This window comes from Notamacropus eugenii, chromosome 4 (genome assembly GCF_028372415.1).
Source record: "Notamacropus eugenii isolate mMacEug1 chromosome 4, mMacEug1.pri_v2, whole genome shotgun sequence".
NCBI lineage: Eukaryota > Metazoa > Chordata > Mammalia > Diprotodontia > Macropodidae > Notamacropus > Notamacropus eugenii.
This window is the reverse complement of record NC_092875.1, coordinates 346,494,580-346,517,196: the sequence shown is the minus strand read 5'-3', so window position 1 is coordinate 346,517,196 and position 22,617 is coordinate 346,494,580.

Here is a 22,617-nt window from a genome sequence, read left to right as displayed (position 1 = left end):
TAAGTATTTGAGGTGGGAAGTTGAACTCAGGTCCTCTTGACTCTAGGACTGATGCTCTATCCACTGTACCACCTAACAGTTTTCTCCCTCCCCCACCAAGCAACTTTCTGAGACTATAAATTGGAGTTTAGTTGTTGATTTATATTGGTAGAGGGATTTTTCTCGCTGGGAATTACCTACACCAATAAAATCCTGGTCAAGTCAAATAATAATGATAATAAAAATGATCATCTGCCATGACCTATCGCATAGGATTATTAGGAACAAAACACTTTGGAAACTGTAAGCATTATATGTTGCATCATTACGAGTGAGAAACAGTTGACACTTATAAACTGACTTTAAAATTTGCAAAGCATTTTACATACACTATCTAATTTGATCCTCATAAAAAAATCTATTAAAGTAGGTGACACAGATGTTGTTATACCTATTTTACAAGTAAAGAAACTGAGGCTTGGAGAAATTAATTGGTCAGCAAGCATCAGAAGCAGAATTTGAACTTGGTTCCTACACACTCAAAATTCACAACTCAAAGAATTTCAAAAATTGTAGAGCACTGAACCAATGTATCTTTAACTTGTCTAAATACTTCCTGGGTTTGTCTTGCCACTTAAGTCAAATTATAAGCAAGATCCATGTCCTTTATTTCTTTTTTTAAATTTTTATTTCTTTAATTCGGAACTAAAAAATAAAATGAGCATTTCCATAACATAGTAGAATGGGAAAAAAAAGATGATTGTATGTGAAACTGCAAATTTATTATGTGCAACTTACTATTCCTTTTAAACATATCATTAAGTTATCATGTACCTTTCGCCTTTTTCTTCCTTCCCTCAAATATGGCTATTATGAGACATATATACATTTATACATACATATACATACATGCACACATATGTATGTGTGTATACATATGTAAAATCATTCTATACATACTTTATTTTTTTTATTTCCCCACAAAGCTTTAGTAACACAGTCATCATGGAACAGGAACTTAAGAAATGCTTATTTAAAGAGGCAAGACAGAGGAGTGTGCTGATAAATGTTTAATATCCAACTCTCAAAAAAAAATACAAGTGAAATGTTTTTAAGCTCAATCTGAATTAACATTTATTCCATCACTTTCTTAAGTCTAGACAGTCAATAAAAAATAAATCAACCTTTGACTTGTAGTGTTAGCTAATTGGGTTTTCTTAGCAAAGATACTGAAGTGGTTTGCCATTTCCTTTTCCAGATCATTTTACAGGTGAGGAAACCGAGGCAAACAGAATTAAGTGACTTGCCCAGGGTCACACAGCTAGCAAGTGTTTGAGGCTGGATTTGAACTCAGGTCTTACCCACTCCAGGTCCAACACTATCTACTGCACCACCTAACTGTCCAAGGATGGGTTTAGTCAAGAATATTAGTAAAAATATCCACTGATATTAATGAAGTTGAGATTTGTCATGAGAGGAGAAAAATTAGACATGAAGAAAGAGATGCTCAAAAGACAGGACTGATGTACTCAAGGTCACACAGTAGCAGAACATACAACCCAAACCAAAGTCTCTTGAATAATAGAGGAATTGAGACAGTACAAAGCAGTCAAAGACTTCTCTTTTCCCCTCAATGGGATCAGAGGTTGCAGTTGTATCTTAAGACTCAGAACATAGAATAAAAAGGATGCATGAATTTGGGTTATCCTTCACAGGATCCTTTAAAAAGCAAGACATCCTTCCAGAAAACCTTCTATCTAGATTTCTTCTAAGATTGTATCTTTTTTCTTTCCCCTCTCTTAGTTAAGAGTTCCTAGATTCTTCATTTAGCCAATAAAATGCACATGCCCACTCAGGATCATTCTGCAGACCCTACTGGCTCCATTTCCAGGTATTTGTGTAGGTTTGTAAGTTATCTTTACTTTCTCCAATCCATCCTCATCACTGACCAAGCAATCTTTCTAACATATTATTCTCAATGTAATACACATACACACATATGTGTATATGTACACATACATGGGTGTATATACACACATATGCAACATATACATACATACATATACACATATATATATATATACATATACACACATACATATATATATATACATACATATTTCCTATTCAAAAATCTTCAAGGGTTCCCATTGCTTTCCAAATAAAACACAGACTGCCTATTTTGGCTCCCATGAAGTTCCATCTACCTTACCCATTGAATCCCATACTACTTCCCTTCATGTATTTTTAGTTCTAACCAGATTGAAGTACATCTCCCCATTCTTTTTGGGCTACTCTAATTTCTAGGTCTAAACATCCTCTCCTCTCTGTTTAGCATTGAGTCATTAATTTTCAAGATCCAACTCAGATGTCATCTCCTCCAAGTAATCTGGTCTGATGCCTCCAAATGAAAGTGATCTCTCCCCTTCAGTTTCTCATAGCTCTTTGCCTGGACCTCTCCTTTGCACTTTCCTCACCCTGCCTTGTCATAAGGTTTTGAGAGGAATGTAGCTTTTCTCATGGTTTAATTCTGAATCTTTCAACAGAAGAATTTGTGTCCTATTTTTTCATACCTAGGGTCTACCTCAACACTTTTAATATAGTAAAGAATTTATTAATAATTATTTTGCCAATATTAGTAACAAGTATCAAAATGGCTGAATTGTGCAGATTTATCTGTGGAAAAGGGGAAGGTTCATGATGATAATTGGGGACCAAGTCATTGCTAGCAAAAATTATGGGGGGAGTTATCCTTTAGGTACCCAGACTTAGTGATTAATGTAGAATATGGAAGGAAACGGTAAAAATGGTGCATTATATCATCAAAGGCTGTAAAAATTTAGCATGTACCAAATATATAGCAAGACATAATCTTGTGGCCATAATTTTATATCAGAAATTCACCATCTTGCATGCACCAACAGATGATAAATCCTCCTACTACAAATATAGCCCTCAACATATTATGGAGAACTCAACCAATAAAGTGTACCTGACTATTATTATGGACCCAAGTGTTGCTCACAGTTGTCCAGACATTTTGTTTTATATATTTTGTTGGCATTAAATAGATCTACGCATTGTGAATGTATGTCTATGAAAATTTGTGAATGTTGTTTTTAATAGATTTGCCATAACAAGTACTCATCATCTCCAAGCTATGTGGAATGAAAACCTTTCAAAATATGGAGACCTAACAGATTGTATTAAAAGCATATGAGGACAGGATGACACATATCATCCCTACATTGGAGTTGTACCAAAGATGCTTTCAGTGATACTACAAAGGATGCACTACATTTTAATTCTTTTACTTAGCAATAAAAACAATTTTTTCCACCTAAAAAATAGTCCATTGAACATGTACTACACAAAAATGAGTAACAAGGTCATTTCTATCTAACCCCCATTAAAATGTAAGAATACAATAATAGCAACAATAAGCAACAATTGAATATAGATGGTGCCATACAAAACCCCCCTAAACTCCAAGCTACATGTAATTGCAAACATAAAATATAAAGACTCAGCAGAAGAAACCAAAATCATGTAGGGATAAGATGAAAATATAAATCATCACTGTCATCTTGCTTGCTACTGGAGTTTACCAAAAGATGTTTTCAGTAAGCCTCACAAAGACAAGCTTATGTCACAATATTTTTATTCAATTACATAAAAAGCAGTTTTTCCCCCACTTGATCAATATCTGTAGAATACTGAACATAAAAAGAAAAGAAAGATATTGACTTGTCCCAGATCTGATAGTTTTCTAACTGATTGTCAGTTTACTTGTTCCTTTAGAACTAGAAACTATTTAGTCTCACCTCAGTGGGATTGCTCCCCTCTTTATTAAAAATACCTGAGCAGTTCTGATCCAGGAGCATCCTTGACCCTAGAACTGCCTGATATGCCTCGAACCTTGGACCTAGGAATTCTAGACTATCATAGACTTTCATTTACTTCCATGACCTGAAGACCTTCATGTCCAAGGCTCCCTGGACGTATTTCTTCCTTTCTAATTCCTACTCCTTTTTTCAGGTGTTAATCTCAGTCCCAATTAATTGCAAGGTAATTTGGTGGCCTACCATAGTGTGAAGATGTTTATCATAGCCCCATTTTGAGTGGGTTCTTTGGAGGTTTGGGTCCTACTCCCAGTGTGAAGATTCTAATACTCTTGCCTTGTTCTCTCTGTTTCCTATTTGAGTGTCTCCACTAAAGTCCATGGCCTACCTTGTTGAGCTACCTTTAAACACTGTTGTTTTCAACATTGACTAGTTTATCTAATTCTTGTCTGAAACTCCTTTTAGTCTCAGAAAAACACAATGACAATTGTTGGAAAGCATACTCTATGCAGTGAAATTATAATTCAAAATATTTGGCTTCAAAAAGAATTTGGAAAAAAAATAGTAAAAATTTTAAAAATTCAAAAAAAAAATTTAACACCCTGAATAAGAGAATTGAACGGATGAAATTTTTTAAAAAATAATTATACAACATGACCTATTACAGCAAAGAAAAAAAGCAGAAAAATTAGAGAAACACATGATCTTAAACAAGGAACCTGGAAAATATGGCTCAGAGAGAAAGAGCTAAGAACCACTGACCTCATAGAAAAGTATAAAAAAAAAAAAACCTAAATACCCTATTTAAGAGAATTGTTTCTTTTAATTGTAAGAAATATTAGAACCAGAGGCCAAAACGTATAAATCAAAGCAGGTTGGCAAAAAAGAATCTCATAGTTAACTGACTCAGAAATGTGTTTACATCATTCATTTGATAGGCTCTAGATCAATGAGAATATATTGCAAGTGGCTTGGGGAGAGAAAACTCATGTATAAAGGAACTACAATCAGAATTTCACAAAAACCTTAATAAGAAAACAAAAGGAAATGAAAAAATAGGCATGCTGTATACCAAAAAACAAAAGAAAAAAACTTGTACTAAAGAATAACTTGTTCTATAAAATTGTCCTAAAAGGAAGAAATTAACTTTTAAAATATATTTGTATTGATTTTTCTTTGGCTTCTTACCTAGAAATAGACTTTTAAACAGAATTGATGACTTCACAATGGGCAGATCTATTTAATGCAAGCATAGTACATAAAAGAAAATTGAGAAAAAGAAATGTTTTAAAATAACTTAGGAGAACTGGAAGATAATCAGTGTTTGCATATTGAAAGCAGGAACTCAGACCATTTAACCTTGGGAGCCCACCTTGTCTAAGGTTCACAGAGGAAACAGAAAGAGACTATTGGCTAACTATTCAAAACATAGAATAGGAAGAGAAGGAAAGAAGCTAGCAAGAAGGAAGAGACTTGGCATTTTTTAAAATTGGAGTACCATGGGAAAAGGTCACTTAATCATAGAAGTAAAAAGATGAAGGAAATATACATCATGTTTTTTCTTTTGTTTTCTTTGCTTTTTTTTTCCTGGACAGACAAGGGAAGGTTAAAAATATATAAATATACACATAAAAAGAATGAGTGAAGACCACTGCTTTGGGTTTGAGCTGAGAAAGTAGAGGGAAGGGAAGAACCAAGGACTACATTATTCCAAAATACTTCTTCCTTCCTTCCTTCTTTTCTTCTCTCCGTCCCTCCCTTCCTTCCTCCCTAATCATTATAATGATATTTGATAGAAGAAGAAAGAAATTCAGAAATCATAACTTTGAATGTTGATGGACTAAGGTCATCCATAAAAGAGAATGGCAAAATGGATTAGAAAGCAAAACCCAATAATTTGTGTTATAAATGAAATATACTTTAAAATAAAGATTAACAGAATTAAAATGAGCTGTTGCCCCCCAATTTATTATACTTCAGAGAATGGAAATCATAGCCTCAAAAAAAAACTAATAAAAATAGATATGACCAAGATAGACAAGCAGGGAAGCTACATTATTTAAAGATAAATTAAAAATGTATATATGTACTAAATAACATAGCATTTAAGCATTTAAAGGAAAAGCTAACTGAATTGCAAAAAAAAAAATCAACATAGTAAGGAAATAATTGCAGTTGACCTAAATTATAAGCAAATCAAACAGAAAAAAAAAAGTAAAAAGAGAAATAAAGAATCTGAAGAAAATTTTAGAAAAACTTGCTATTATAGGTCTTTGATAATTATTGAATAGGACCCTTGAGAATGATATCTATTTTGTAGTAGCATCTTTACAAAAAATAATCAAATGCTGGGATATAAAGATCTTATAAATGAATATAGAATTATTAAACACATATTTTATAAGAAATAATGATGAGGCTTAGGGGTGGTGGGGACCCCAAAACACCAACAGTCCAGGTAGTGCTCGAATGAATTCGACTCAAGCCTTCTTAAAGCCAAAGAAAAACAAAGTTTATTAAAGATTTACCAAATTGGGTTGCCTCTTAAGGAGCCTAAGCATTTGTAATGCTTGTATTCACAAGCGGGCCAGATAGAATCCCAGTTAGACAGAGTCTGAGCTGAATTGAATCTGAACGCCTTCATGGAGGCAAGATGGAACTAAATACAGAGAAGACTATAGGAGGTATTTGGGGAGGTGGTCTGGTAGTCCAGGGTGATGGGAGGAGGGGTTTAGGGAGGGTCTTGAGGAGAAGTCCAAAGAGGGAGTCCAAGGAAGGTCAAAGGCTGGAAACTATCAGGAGATATCAGACAATGGAGGGTTTGGGTGGGAAGCAAGTGGGGCATTCCAGAGATATTGATAGGGGCAATATGGGAATGGATACAGATCTTAATGGGAGTGGTCAACAGCCTGGGGAATGGGGTTTCAAGGGGATCAAGGGTGGGGGTGGGGGGGTGCAACAGAGACCTGAGCAGAATGATAATGAAAAGCCCATGGGCTTCCAGAGACTGCCTGAACAAATGGGAAGATTAGATTTGAGTAAGCAAGGCCAGATTAAGTGGGATGATTCAAGGGGAGCTCAAGGAGGCTCCCAGAGTCTGAACTCCATCAATAATAGAATTAAAAATTATGATAAAAAGGGAAATATGAACAAAACAAATTTAAATAGAAATTAAATGATGTTATAGGTTATGAACACGTGAAAAAACAAATCATAGTAATATTAAACATATTAAATAAAATACAATGAAGATATACATTGAACTTTGTGGAATACAGCTAAATAAACCTTTAAAGAGAACTTTAAAGAGAACTCTGAATATTTGCATTAACAAGATAAAAAGAGAAAAAAAAACAATGAAATTGAGCCAGTTAAAATAAACTAGAAAATCAACAAATTAATAATTCCCAAATAAGCACAAAAGTAGACATTTTGAAAACCAAAGGAAAGACAATGAAAATTTTTTTAAATGCATTAATAAACAAAATAAATAGATATGGTTTGTTTTTATAAATAAATAAATAAAAATTAATAAACTTGCTTTAAAAAAATTAGAGACAAGAAAACCACATTACCAAGATCAAAATGAAAAAGATGAATTAACAATGAAAGAATGGAAACAAATGAAAGAAACTTATTAGAAACTACCATGCCCAATTATATTCCAAAAAACCTGAAAAGTTAAATGAAATATACGCACAGCTACAAAAAAAAAAAATTAGCATTCAGCTTGGGCCTATGAGTGACTGCTGAACTTTCAGCTTGGATGACAGAAGAAAATACTAGTCTCCAAAAATTGACAAAAAAAGAGTAAATCCTATACCACATAAACTGTACACACACACACACACACACACACACACACACACACACACACACAGAAGGCATATAATCAGACTCCTTCTATAAGATAAAAATTACTCTGGTATACAAATCAGAGAAAGATATTAACATTCTATGGCTGATCCATACCAATATTGCAATTGATATTATTATCCAAATTACTATACAAGTGTCATGTTTTCCCTTCCAATTACTAATAGATGCTTCAAAGAACTGAGAAATAAAACATTACTAATAACAAGAGTTACATTAGTACTCCAAAGCATAAGTGATTGATTCATTGGGGTCGGATTATAGAGTATCTTCAATATCAGACTAAATCATTTGATCTTTAATCTCTAAATCATGAGCAACCTTTGAAAGCAATACTTTGCAAAGATTGATCTGATCTTAGATGAGCCATCTATCAAATTAATCCAACCATACATATATTTTGGGCAGACAGAACAGATGGACAAAGGTCTAGGTCCAAAAATGAATAAGGAGTGAACTGAATTACGTTTAAAAGATTACAAAGCACTTCAAATGATCCCACGATATTTCTTGCCACTAAGGCACATTTTTCACATGTTACTGTTCTTCCATCGATGCTATGTGACTATTAATCGTAGAACTTTAGAATCTCAAAACAACCAAAATTGAAGATTTCTCAACTGGCAGTGAAAAGACTTTGTTTAAGTAGACTTCATTGTTACCAATATAGATTGCCTGTCTATAAGGAGGAGCATAAAAGACATCTTCAGTGACCTGTGAAACAGGAGAAATGGATGGACTGATCAATTAGTGAGTATGACGGATGACAGATGGACCACCCAAATGTTGCACTGGTAATCCACAAATTGTTGAAAGAACTAGAGGAGAAAAAAGCTCTATGTACAAAGTATTTACAGCAGCACATTTTGTTGCAGCAAAGCAATAGGATGGGGAGAGGGAGGGGTATGTCCATTGATTAGAAAAAGGCTAAACAAATTATGGTACCTGAATGTAATGGAATATTACTGAACTTCAAGAAACGTTGATCATGATCAATCGAAAAGTACAGAAATATTTACATGAATTGATATATATATACAATAGCTATAATAAATGTATATGAAACAGCATCCTCAAAACCAAATATTGTTAGATTATAATGATCAATCTTGCCCCTAAAAAAGAAATATGAGAAGATGTAGCCTCAATTCCTTCACACAGGTGGATGTCTATGCATGTGGAAAGTTGCAAATAATATCTTAACTTTTTGATTAACTGTTGAGTGGCTTTGCTGAATTTCTAAATTCTTCACTAATTAAACATAGCAATAAGGGATGGTTCTTTGGGAGGGGAGTGGAGTAGGGATACAGAGGAAATGTAAGCAATGTGAAACAACATATGTCATTATAAATCTATTTTTAAAGGACCAGAGGAAGTTCTCTAGGTCATAGTTTGGAGAATTTGGGTGGGTGATGGGGTAGGGTGTTTGGGGGAGAGCCCTGGACAAAAATCACATAGGATGAGAAGGTTTGGATGAGATGCAATTTACAACAGTGAAAGAAATACCCAATGCACTAAATCAAGGTAGTAATAGTAACCAACATTGAAATTTTGCAGAGCACTTTACATACACAATCTAATTTAATTCTTACAGCAGTCCTGTGTTTGGTACTACTTTAATTCCTGTCACAGTGACTACTCTGAGCCCTATCTCCTCAAGGCCAGGTGTATTATGTTTTACCCCTTCCATGGGGTTTTCTGGAACCCTTAAGGGTTTCTGGGCTTTCCAGTCTCTATGTCTTTAGCTTCAATCCTCATCAACTGTATTCCCCTAATTTTAGGGGTCCTCTGCACCATAGTTCCAGTAAATCAGTTTATAGTCAGACTTCAAAAAGAAATATTTACTACAAAAATGTATCAAGAACAAACTTACAAAAAGCATCCCCATTCTTTCATACTCTTGAATTGACCAATGCATCTATTTTTCCTGTTTCACAGGTCACTGAAGATGTCTTTTATGCTCTTCTTTATATGTAGGCTAGAGCAGGGAGAAGAATTAGTTCACAGTTTAGTCAGATTCCTGTATAGCCAGGTCCCACCACATTCCAAGTTCACCCCTGCACAGACCCACATTTAGGTCTTCAGGACTAACACCCTGGCTTCTCTGGGTTTCCCTGCTAGACTGGCAGCAGCATCCAACCCGGAATCCTGAGAACACCACAGCCTATTACTCCAACTGAAAAAGACAAATAAAAAAGAACCGAACGAAGTCTCAAGCCCACTTTCCAGAGCCACAAGTGCTAAAAGAAGGAAAGGAGAAGGTTTAGTTTAGTTCTACATATCCTGCTCATTTTGTGGTATCTATGCCATGAGTGAAGAAGACTTTCATTCTCATGAGATGCAATTGGAACAAGAGAGAAGACTTCCCAATCTGGAGGAAAGAGGCTACTCGCACTTACATGGGAGGAAAATCTACAAGATTATCTTCTAGGGGATAAGAGAAGGCGCAGAGGGCAGATAGGGGAAGGAGTAGTCAGAATGCACATCGTCATGGGGTTCGGGAAGAGGAGAGATGGGAAGAAAAGTTGGAACTCAAAATCTTGTGGAAGTGAATGTTGAAAGCTAAAATTAAAAAAAAATTGAAAAAAAAAGAATATCTTCTCACAGAAGTGGGTGCCTGGGGTCTCCCATATGGATGTCTTCTTCACATGCTCCAAAAATATTTCCATTTTACAAATGAGAAAGCTAAAGTTCAGAGACCCCCCCCACTCCACTAAAACTTCTCTCTCCTAGGTTTGCAAATATCTTTGAATTACTAAAGCCTATGATTTTTTTCTAGTCCTACAACCTCCTTTACTTCTCTGTAGATCTTGACACTGATGCCCATACAATCCTCCTAGAGACCATCTCCTTCCTGAGTTTTTATGACATTACATCATCCTTCCATGTTCCACACATTAGCCTGAGAAGCCATCCAAGTTCTATCCCGATTCTTCTTCGCTTTGTCCTCTGCATTGCCTGGATGACCCCTCCCAAAATCCTTATATCAAACTCCAAATCCCACACCTCCAATTGCCTACTGCACACCTGCATCTGGATGTTCTGTATAATAGCAAGTGTTTACACAGTACTTTAAGGTTCGCAAAGTTCTTTATATATGTTATGTCATTTGATCTTCACAACAGCTATGTGAGGTTGGTGCCATTATTATCCCCCTTATGCAAATGAAAAAGCTGAGGCTGAGAAAAATTAGGTGACTTGCCCAAGGCCATACAGTTACCAAGCATCTGGAATGGGATTTGAACTAAATTCTTCCTGAGTCCAAGTCTAGGGTTCTATACACTATACTGCCTAGGTACCCCAGATGCTTTGTGCTATTGTTCAATGACTTTCAATTGTGTCCAAAGCTCTTTGTGACTCTATTTGGGGTTTTCTTGAAGAGATACTGGAGTAGTTTGCCATTTCCTTCTCTAGCCCATTTTACAGATGAGAAAGCTGAGGTAAACAGGGTTAAGTGACTTGCCCAGGGTCACACAGCTAGTGAGAGCCTGAGACCAGATTTGAACTCAAGAATGAGTCTTCTTTATTTCAGGTCTGGCATTCTATCCACTGGGCTTCCTAGTTGCCCTTAGATGCTTTAGACATCTGAAATTCAACACGTCCAAAATGAAATCCTGAAGTTTCCTTCTAAACCAGCTCCTCCTCCATGCTTTCCTATTTCTGCCATGAGCACTACCATCCTTCTATTTATCCAGGTTCATAACCTTAAAGTCATCCTTAATTTTCTGTCTCCCTTACTCCCAACATTTGCCATATCAAGTCTTATTGATTCTGCCTCCATAACATCTTTAGGTAACATCCCATTCCCAAATAGGGATATTCATTATCATTACTCATCATCATCCACTTTTCTGCATCTGGGATGTGGTTCCTCCTGAACTTCCTTAAAGGTAACATAGGGATAAAAGAAAAGCAAACACAACATCATTAGTCTCTTTAGCATCCATATCCTTTTCCACTCACACAGCCATCAGCCTAGTTCAGAGACATATTCCTTTTACCTGGACTATGTAAGAGTTTCCTTCCCTGGCTTGAAGTCTCACTACTTTCCAATCCATCTTCCACTCAGCTACCAAAATAACCTTAATAAAGGCACAGGTCTAACTGTATCATTCCTCTGCTAAGAAGCCTTCAGTGGTTTCCATTTACCTGTAGAATGAAATTCAGGCTTTTCTTATCTTCATATTTAAGACCATCTACAATATGATTCCACCCTACCTTCCAGACTTTTCTCTTCTTGCTTTCCTTTATACACACTTTATTTCACCTAAATTGAGCTACTAGCTGTTGACCAAATGTAACATCCTACTTGCCATTTTGTTGTAAACCCAAAAGCCATTGCTTCATACCTAGAATTAACTTCCTTCTCATTTTCTCCATTCAGAATCCATATCTTCCTTCAAGGAAGATACATCTGCTGCTTGAAAATTCTCTTTCCCTCCTCAAATTAGAAGGCAGAGTCTGGAGTCAGGAAGGCTGCTCTTCCTGAATTCAAATGCAGGTTCAGACACCAGCTGTGTGACCCTGGGCAAGTCACTTAACCTTGCTTGTCTCAGTTTCTTCATCTGTAAAATGAGCTAGAGAAGGAAATGGCAAACCACTGTCGTATCTTTGCAAAGAAAACCCCAGATGGGATCACAAAGAGTCAGACATGACTGAAAAATGACTAAACAACAAATATCTTTGCAATCAATCAATGAGCATTTACTTGATGTTTCAGGCACTGTACTATGTCTGGGGAATACAAAAACATACATGAAATATTCTGTCTTTTTTTTCTTTTATTTATGCAGTAAAACACACATGAAACTGCAAATCTATTATGTACAACTTGTTATTTCTTTTAAATATATAACAAAGTTTATCATGTAAGTTTCCTTTTTTTCCCCCTTCTTCTTCCCTTCCCCACCCCACCCTAGAGATGGCTACCAAGAGACACATGTAAGTATGTCTGTATAAAATTATTCTAGACATACTTCTATTTATCAGTTCTTTCTCTGGATGCTGATAACATCTTTCTTAATGTCATTTATAGTTAACTTGGGTATTTATAGTAGTCAAAATTACTTATTTACTCAATCATTCTTAAAACCATGTAGCTGTTATGGTATACAGTGTTTTCTTGTTTCTTCTCATTTAACTTTCCATTATTTCATGAAAATCTTTCCATATTTTACTAAGATCATTGAGCCCATCATTTTCTATAGCACACATTTTCTGTTCCGTCCCAATCATATATCACAACCTGTTCAGCCATTCCCCAACTGATAGGCATCCCTGCAATTTACTGTTCTTTGTCACCACAAAGAGAGAGGCTATAAACATTTTAGAACATATAGGTTCTTTTCCTTTTTCTCTAATCATCTTTGAAAATAGCCCTAGTAGCGGTATTGGTGGGCCAAAGGTTATAAGAAGTTTAATAACTCTTTAGGCATAATTCCAGATTGCTCTCCAAAATGGTTGGATCAGTTCACAATATCATCAACAATGAATTAGTGTCCCAGTTTTTCCACATCCCCTCCAATATTTATCAGTTTCCCCTTTGATCATTTTAGCCAGTCTGGTAGGTATCAAATGATATTTCAAGTTGTTTTAGTTTGAATTTCTCTAATCAATAATGATTTAGAGTGTCTTAAAATATCTTGTATTCTATTGGGATATACACATACATAGATATATATAAAACTTATTCAAAATAATGCATATTTTGGCATATACACATGAAAATAAATATTTAAAATATACACAAAATAGAAATAAATATATGCAGATAAATATAATAAATAAAAAATACTCTCTTATGAGTGAATGTACCAGTAATCATTGACTTAGTAGTAAGTACTGGCCATTCACTGAATCAACTGCTCTGAGGATTCCAGTTCTGACATTTCTAAATACTTATGAATCTAAAAAGCCAAGGTGAATGGAGTGTTGGCCTTGAAGTCAGGAAGACCTGAGTTCAAATCCTGCCTCAAACACCTCCCAGTAATGTTATACGTGGTGAAGCCACTTAGGTTTGTTAGCCTCAGTTTCCTCATCTGTAAGATGAGGATGGGGTGGGAAACAGTAACCTCTAAGGTCACTTCAAGCTCTAATTGTGTGGTGTGTCTAATGATTGATCATTTTTAAAATAGTTGTAGTCTTCTGTCTACTCAACATAAGACTGAATAGCTTTAATTTCACTGTTTTCTTTAAAAAAAAGTTTAACATTTAACTTTTAAAAGTTAATAATGCTGATAATTTATTGGAACTTGATAAGTGTATCAGAAGATACCTATTTTGCACATTTCCTGGTTTTCGGTGAGAGAGCATTGACTCTATGTGTGAGGGTATGACATGACCTTAATATTACTAAATCTGTGATTATATGGAACATTTGTAATGGGTATTGGGTATTTCCATTCTAAGAGAACATACTGATTTCAGTCATTATAGACAATATTTATGAGGCCTTCTCTTTAATGACCAAATCAGCACCTCCAAGGTGCCAATCCACCTAGTCATTCAGTACAGGAAAAGTTAACATGCTTAAAAACCAAACAAATTAGACTCCTAAAAGAAGTGGGAACATATTGGAGATTTTTTTATGAAGATTTTAAGTTAAAAAGAGATTTTTTTTTAAGTTAAAAAAAATCAAGATTTCATTCAAGTGTATTACAATTTTGATTATCAAGAGAGAAGTTAAAATTCATTGCCTTTGAGCTATGAAAAAAAGACAGTATGCTTTCCATAGTAAATACACTGAGTGGTATATTGGTTGGTTTCATGTTTGTAAATTGCATTCTTTTTTTTTTTTTAATTTCACTGTTGTGATGTGGGCCTTATTAGATTTCCAACTTACTATTAACCTGAAGCCCTCCAGGCCTTTCCCCTTTTTTACTCTGTGCCATACTCCTGACCTGATGCAATCTACCCATGAGGGCAATGGAGTAGTGCAGTTATCTCTTTCTAAATTAAAATTGTAACTCGTTTGGTATAGTTTACACAAAGCCTCGGCTTTGACACATGCAATTACTATGAACATAGGGGGAACATGATTGCTAAGCGCCCCCAGAAATAGAGTTTAATCAGAAAACATGGAGTTGTTCCAACCGATTTATAATTTCACTACTTGCCATTCCTTTATGTTCTTGTGTGTTCAGATAATTAGATACACTGGTTCTTGCTTCCCAAGAGGCCAGAAAGGGCAAGATTCCCATTTTTTACATTAAAAAGATTAAATTATAATATAGACAATCTATAACTTTTGGTAGAAATGACAAATTCACACTACATTAATTTCAGTGCTTAAGAAATGTTACAAATAATTTGTTTTGTAGTTGTACGTTCTCCCTCTCTTCAAGACACACGTGAATTAATTACCTATCCAATTTCACTGTGTCTTTCAAGCCAGCTTTTCTCAGACAAGTCTGAAATTAACAGAAAATAAGGTTTGATTTCCATTTGCTGAATATATTTATTTTAGATGCTTAACCATTTAAGTTTTAGTACATGTACATAAATAAACAGATATTAACAGATGTGTTGCTTTATTCAAACATGATGTGGAACAGCAAAGCATATGAAACATAGTAATTATGAAATTAAAGTGGCAAATTTCAATCCTGGTGTGCTTTACAATGTGATTCAATGTATCATATCCTATTAGAGAAGGTCTCTTGCTGTGCGTTGGTTTGAAATCTGGTCTAGAAATTCAAGTGTTAAGGTTGTAAGTGTCATGAAAGGAAAATTAGATCCCTGTCTCATCTGGAATCCATGCTTTGTGAAAAGTGAATCAGCCTGTCCAATCTTGGACCAATAGCTGATCCATGTTTCACTGGCATTGCCCAAAAGTATAGAAGGGGAGATTTCTCTCATAAAGATCATGTTAGGGTTTCTGGCCTTTCCCCAGTTTTCCCTTTTTTTTTAACTGGTTCTTTTTTCCACTAGAACTACACACACACGCGCGCGCACACACACACACACACAACTGGTTCAAGTTCACAACTAAACTTTACCAAATTCTGAGGAATTTCAATAAACAGTAGTTCATGTGTCACGAAAATATACCAAATGTGCATCAAACTAGGAAATGTAGGTAGTCTACATTTAGTAAATGTCCACAAAAGTAAACATACACAGTTTTTAAAATGAATGTTAAAAATTGTTTTTACATGTAACTGGGGAAAAATAAAATGCTAAATAAATTAAAATAAAAATATAAAATAAAATAAAGAAACAAAAATTTTTGTTGTTGTTATCCTCATCACCATCATCTAATGTGAGTCAAATATTTTGGTACAGTTGTAAAACATTAAGCAGTCCCTTCCTGGTAGCCCTGTCATCACTTCCTATATAATCTACAATCCTTCCTACTATAGCCCCTAAGCTTTTTATACTAGTCTGCCCTATTTCTATGAGACAATACCAGGGTAAGTTCTTGCCAGTAGCCTTCTTCAGTTTCCTAGAGGAGCAAGGCATTTTCCAGTTTTATTTCTTTTCTGACTTCTGAAGGTCAAAACTTCTGTCTCTGGAGTGCTGTCCCTCCGGTGCCCTGATGGGCACATTTTTGGAAGAAATCAGCCCTCTGCTGATTGTCCCACAGAACAAGCAGCTCTAGTTTTGAATTATAGAATAAGATCAGTGGCTTTCCATCCCAATTTCCCAAGTAGGAAAGAGGTAGGAAGGAAAAGAAGAGGCAAAAAGTCGAGGGATTTTATCATCCATGTACAGTATTACAAATCTTGTAGCCTGAGGCTTAGTGGACAGTGCATAAAGGATAGGAGTGGGAAAAAAGCATATAGTTTCAAATTGTGTCAGAGATCTTGAGAGGACTCAGATGATAAGATGCGTATTGTTGGCCAGAGGGGAAACTAGGGTTATTTCTGTTATTTCTGGTTATTTCTGTTATTTCTAGTTATTTCTGGCTTGGTGGCTTCTTTTTCCTTCTTCTGTGATGTTGCAGTCTTTTATCTTTATCTAGCCAGTAAATGTCTGAGATAAGATTTGAATTCAGGTCTTCCTGACTCCAGGTCCATCCCTCTCTTCAGACACCTAGCTGCCTCACTATACAGATGTGTGATCTTTATCAAGGTCCAAAGAGTCAAATATTATATCCTCAGCCTAGGAATAAAACACTTCGTGGAATAAAGCCACCCTCCAAAATATCCGGTAACATAGTCAGTAGTGTAAACATCATTCAAGCCATCCTCCAACATTTCCCTCCTGCTTGTTGTTTGCCAGCGGGAGTTCATGGCAAATTTAGCTTCTTTTGTTCGCTGGTTCCCATTCTTCCTGTATCATCTGTGAAAATGAGCCACCTGGGTGCTAATGCCTTGTCTCCTTGGTGGAATGCTTTGGCATGAAATGTTCATCTATTCTGACCTTTTCAACATACTGCTCCGTTGACAGCCTGGTCATTTGGCTGTTCCCAAGCAGATTAATGAGGGTAGGAGTAGAGAGCCAATCAAGGGAGAAAATATTGAAAAAACCCAAATGTCATATTTCTTTCACTGAATGCACACTTCAAAGCTTGGTGAGGGTGGAATTTTGCTCGTTTGCCCCGGGCCAGGATATGGGGAATGGACAGGGAAGCATTTTAATGAGAAGGGCATTTGGCCCTTTACACATCAAGCCCTTGGTGCTGTTAATTGTAATTAAAGTGTCATGAATCTGATCTATTCCATGTCAACAGAACAAAAACCTTTCCCAGATAGCCCTGTTCAGGGGGCATTAATTGGGGGGAATCTAATAGCAGCTTATGGTCATAGACACATCTGAGTTGGAAGTATAAAATGGGGAGAATAGTGGCATGAATTCTACAGGGTTGTTGTGAGGAGATGATAATGAGATAATATGTGTAAAATCATTTTGCAGGCCTTAAAGCTCTATTGAAATGATCAGGCCTCAGCTTAACATAATGCAAAGCTAGTTATGACTGATCTCCTATTTGGAAGCAGTGATCTCAGCCATCTTCTGCCTATTTGCTTCCAGTTTTCAATGTTGTTCTATTTCCTCCTCCCCTCACCCCTCTGAATGTAGATGAGCACAGAAATGGTTTCATTCTTTGCACTTTCATCCTGAGTGACTAGCACAATGCATGGCACATAGCATGGGCTTAATGTATACTTGGTGATTGACCGGTTGATGGTACTAGGTCTCCATCTCTTCCATCATTACTACTCTACCACCATCATCCCAAGGACCCCATGATCCTCTGCATTTCTTTCAACAACCTTTATTCTACTATTGAACAAATGCTTAATGATGACTGTGAAGGAGACGGAGTTGTACAAAATTGTTCCTACCCTTAAGGAAATTCCAAAGTATGTCCCCATTACTGATATTTATTTCAAAAAGTATGTGACTTCATTTATGGAGGAATCTTTCCACAGACTCAGATTTCAAACTCTTTGCAGCTTAGCAGATAGTTTCATGGTTGCTGTGGTCAAAGAAAATGTATCATGTTTTGGGCAACCTTCAGGTGATGAACCTCTTCAAATTCTCCCAGGGATTGTATGGGATTTGGATGACCGACAAACACAGTCTGTAAATGTGACCTTTCTCAAAGCCTCTCCAGCTTAGTGAGGCCTGTGTGAGCTTGAGTTCCAAAAGTGTAGGCTTCAAGGGTCCAAGGTCACCTTCATACAATAATGAAGTATCAGAGTATAATAATATACTAATAATATATATAATATAATCATTTTAAGCATGACAGAGTTAGAGGGAGAGGACCTGAATTTGTATTTGGACTCTGCTACCCAATACCTGTCCAACCTTTGGGGAGTCGCTTGTCCTCTCTGGCTCTCAGTTATTAATCTACAAAATGAGAAAATTGACCTAAATGACCTCTGAAATCACTTCTAATTCTAAATCTGTAATCTGATCTGTAATCCTATGACTTTCACAGAGGAGATAACATGTGTTTATATATGTAGACGTATATGTAATATGCCTCTTTATAGACATATGTACATAATACACACATACATATATTTTGCTGCTGTTGTTCAATCATTTTGAGTCATGTCTGACTTTTCATGGCCCCATTTGGGATTTTTTTGGCAAAGATCCTGGAGTGCTTTGCCATTTCCTTCTCCAGCTCTTTTTACAGGTGTGGAAACTGAGGTAAACAGGCCTAGGTGACTTGCCCAGGGTCACACAGCTAGTAAGTATCTGAGGTCAGATTTGAACTCAGGAAGATGAGTCTTCCTGACTCCAGACCCAGTATTCTACCTACTTCACCATCTTGATGCCCATATATATGTATGCATGCGCACATACATATACATATAAACATATATGTATATATTTGGATTCAATGTTCATTTATTAATCATCTACTAGATATAAGACACTACAATAAATCTTGGGGGAACAGAGGTAAAAAACAAGATAGTTCTTGCCTTCAAAGAGCTTATATCCTCAGCACTCAACTATTAGAAAAATAAAGTTTTGGGGGAAAGGTAACAGTTCCTAGACTGTAAGGGGTAGGTCACTGTCTCACAGAGGAATAGAAATATATGTGTACACATGTATACTTATATAATTAATGTAGGGGCAACACCATCCTCTCAGTCCCTCAAACTTGCAGCTTAGGAGTCATCCTGGACTCCTCACTACCTTCTCTCGCCGCCCCAATATCTAAGCGGCTGTCAAGGCTTGTTGATTTCACCTTTACAATATCTCTTTAATTCACCCTTTCTCTCCTCTAACATTGCTACCCCACTAGAGCAGGCCTACATCAGCTCATGTCTGGACTATGGCAATAACTTGCTGGTGGGTCACCCTCAAGTCTCTCCCCATTCTAATCCATCCTCCATTTAGCCACTAAAGTCATTTTCCTAAAGTGCAGGTCTGACCACAGTAGGCACTTAAATCAATAGACTCCAGTGGCTCCCTATTGCCTTCAGGATCAGACACAAAATCCTTTGTTTGGCATACACAGCCCTTCATAACATAACTCCCTCCTACTTTTCCAGTCTTCTTACACCTTATTCCTGAATACATACTCTTCCACCCAGTGACATTGGCTTCCTGGCTGTTCCAGGAGCAAAACACTCCATCTCTTAGCTCTGGACATTTTCTCCAGCTGTCCCTTATGCTTGCAAGGCTCTTTCCTCCATTCTGACTACTGACCTCCCTGCCTTGTTTTAAGTCCCACTTAAATTCTCACCTTTTACAAGCAGCCTTCCCAATCCCCTCTTACCTCCAGCACCTTCCCTCTGTTACTTATCGTCCTCTGCCCTGTATACAGTTTGCTTTGTATATATCTGTGTGCAAGTTGTCTGCCTACTTGGGGACAGGGACTGTCGTTTGCTTCTTTTTGAATTCCCAACACTTGGCACAGTGCCTGACACATAGTAAGTCCTTAATGAATGTTTATTGATTAATTGAATGTAATATTATACACACATTAGATCTGTATAACATTAACATATATAATTGACATATATAACATTACATATACATACATATGTGAATGTGTGTGTGTATATATCTATATAAAACATTAGTTAACCTTGAACTAATCAGCACTTTCAAACTGGAGTTCAGATGGTTTCCATGATTGCCCCAAAACTTCTCATTGTTTTCTACCCCTCTTTGCCCCCTCTCCCCCTCTTCCTTCTCCCACTTATGCTTGAGTATTTGTCCTTCGTTGCCGAAGAAGACCATGCCATCAGAGAAATAATGACATGACTTGCACAGGACTTTGTTTTGAGTGAGGGAGGGCTGTGCAGGTCACCAGCCTCAATTCTCCTCCAGAGCCATCTGAATCCAGTGACCAGATATTCATCAGGATGACTGGAGATGACCCAGGATGAAGCAATTGGGGTTAAGGGACTTGCCCAAGGTCACGTAGCTAGTGAGTGCCAAGTATCTGAGGTGAGATTTGAACTCAGGTCCTCCTGACTCCTGCACTGGTGCTCTATCCACTGCACCACCTAGCTGCCCCTCCACTTATGCTTAAAAAAGGAGAAACGAAGGGTTGGAGCAGTGACAAGGTTTGTTTAAGGCCCCAGAAATTTCAATGGAAACCACTGATCGTATCCCATGAATAGAATTGGATATCTTGTCACTGCAATGATGAACTGTGGATACACTCGGAGTTTACTTACTAAAGCAATCACAGGCCAGTAACCTGCAGACAGTTCTTCCATAGCAGATTTTGAAATTGTCTTTTACTACCATGCAAACTGAGGATGGTGTTCATAGACTCAGTATCCTATTTGTAGCACTTCAACCACTTTCCTAATGTTCATTTTTGAATAATTAAGGAGTTTAAAGGAAAATGTGATTGTCCTCAGCTACAATTTTTAAGTTCTACTGATATGTTTTGTTGTTACACTACAAACATTTCCAGATGATGCTCCTCTACCCCAATGAGAGATCTCTTGGAACAAAGTAAAACAAATAAAACTAATATTTAACATTCCATATCTATAGCATTTACTAAGCTCTCTATTTTTTATAAAGAGTTAATAGAATCTATTTTCTGTTCTGCTCTATTATATTTCTCTCTCAATTGCCTCCACCCCATGGATCCCTTTGGTAGTCTGGTCAAACCTATGCACCATTCTCAGAGTAATGTTTTTAAATGCATACAATAAAATACCTAGGATGACCAAGGAATACAGTTATATTGAAGTGAAGGTGTAATATTTTTCTTATCTAAGTTCACAGGCTCATGGAAATCTATCCACAGACTCCTTGGGGAAGGGGTAGATCTGTGGATCTCAGGTTAAGAATCCAGGTTGAATGAGACAATCTTGGAGATCCTTTCCAATTTTAGGATTTCATGTGTTAACATCAGCAGAAAAAATTCTGGATAGCAACAGGTCAGAGATGAGGTAATCATACAGAAATCAAGAGGACAGAAAAAGCCAAAAATTCCAAAGTCTATATGCATGGTTGGCCACTAACTGTGAGAAAATCTTTAAGGCCTGGAAAAACCGGACAGGTAGGTGGTCAAAGTGCCAAACCAAACATTCAACAACCAGAAGACCCTTTTTCATTAAATAAATATGTATTAAACATATTTACTATGCTATGAGCCAAGGATAGTTCTGACACAATTTGTGCTTACTTTTTCCTCGGTAATTGAGGAGATGTGAGTTGAGGGGGAAATGGGTATGGGGCAAGATAGACAATAGAACAGCTCCATGGCGCAGAAAAGATGTTCAGTCAAATAGCATTTTCATTTCAGCTGCCTTTATTTCCCTTTCACCTTGGCAAGAATCAATCCTGAGTGAGCATGACCTACAAATAGAATACCATGTTAGAACCAAAGAGGACTTTATTTATTCATTCATAGGATTATTGACCTAAACCCAAAATGAACTTTCAAAGTCATCTAATCCAAACTTCACAATTTACAGATGAGAAAACTCAGATTTTACAGGCAAGGCCTAGAAAGAAGAAATGACTTGTCCAAGGTCATGTAGACATAAGTGGCAGAGCCAAGATTTGACCCATGTCCTCTGATTTCATATACAGTATTCTTTCCACTGAGCCATGCTGCCTTTTCAAGGTGATATTTGGAAAGAATAAATAGAAGAAAAGAAAAAGACAGGGGGAGGAGCCAAGATGGCGGAGTAGAAAGATACACATATGATAGCTCCAAACCCACAGCCCATAAATTACCTGTAGAGAGGAACTCCCAACAAATTCTGGAGCAGCAGAAGCAGTGGAGCAACAGAGTGGAGGAGATTTCTGTTCCAGAGAGACCTGAGAGACTGACACGAAAAGTCCAAGGTCCGTCTTACCAGACCAGAGCAGAGCCCAGCCCTGCTTTGGCCACGTGGCACCAAGAGGAGCGGATCCAAACAGGTTTCAGGGATAGAATCTCCAGCGGCTGCGCAGGTCCCTCCACCCATAGGTGCAGAAGGTCAGTGAAAGAGTCTCTTTGGCTGGTCGAGAGAGGAATGGGGTGTCCCCATAA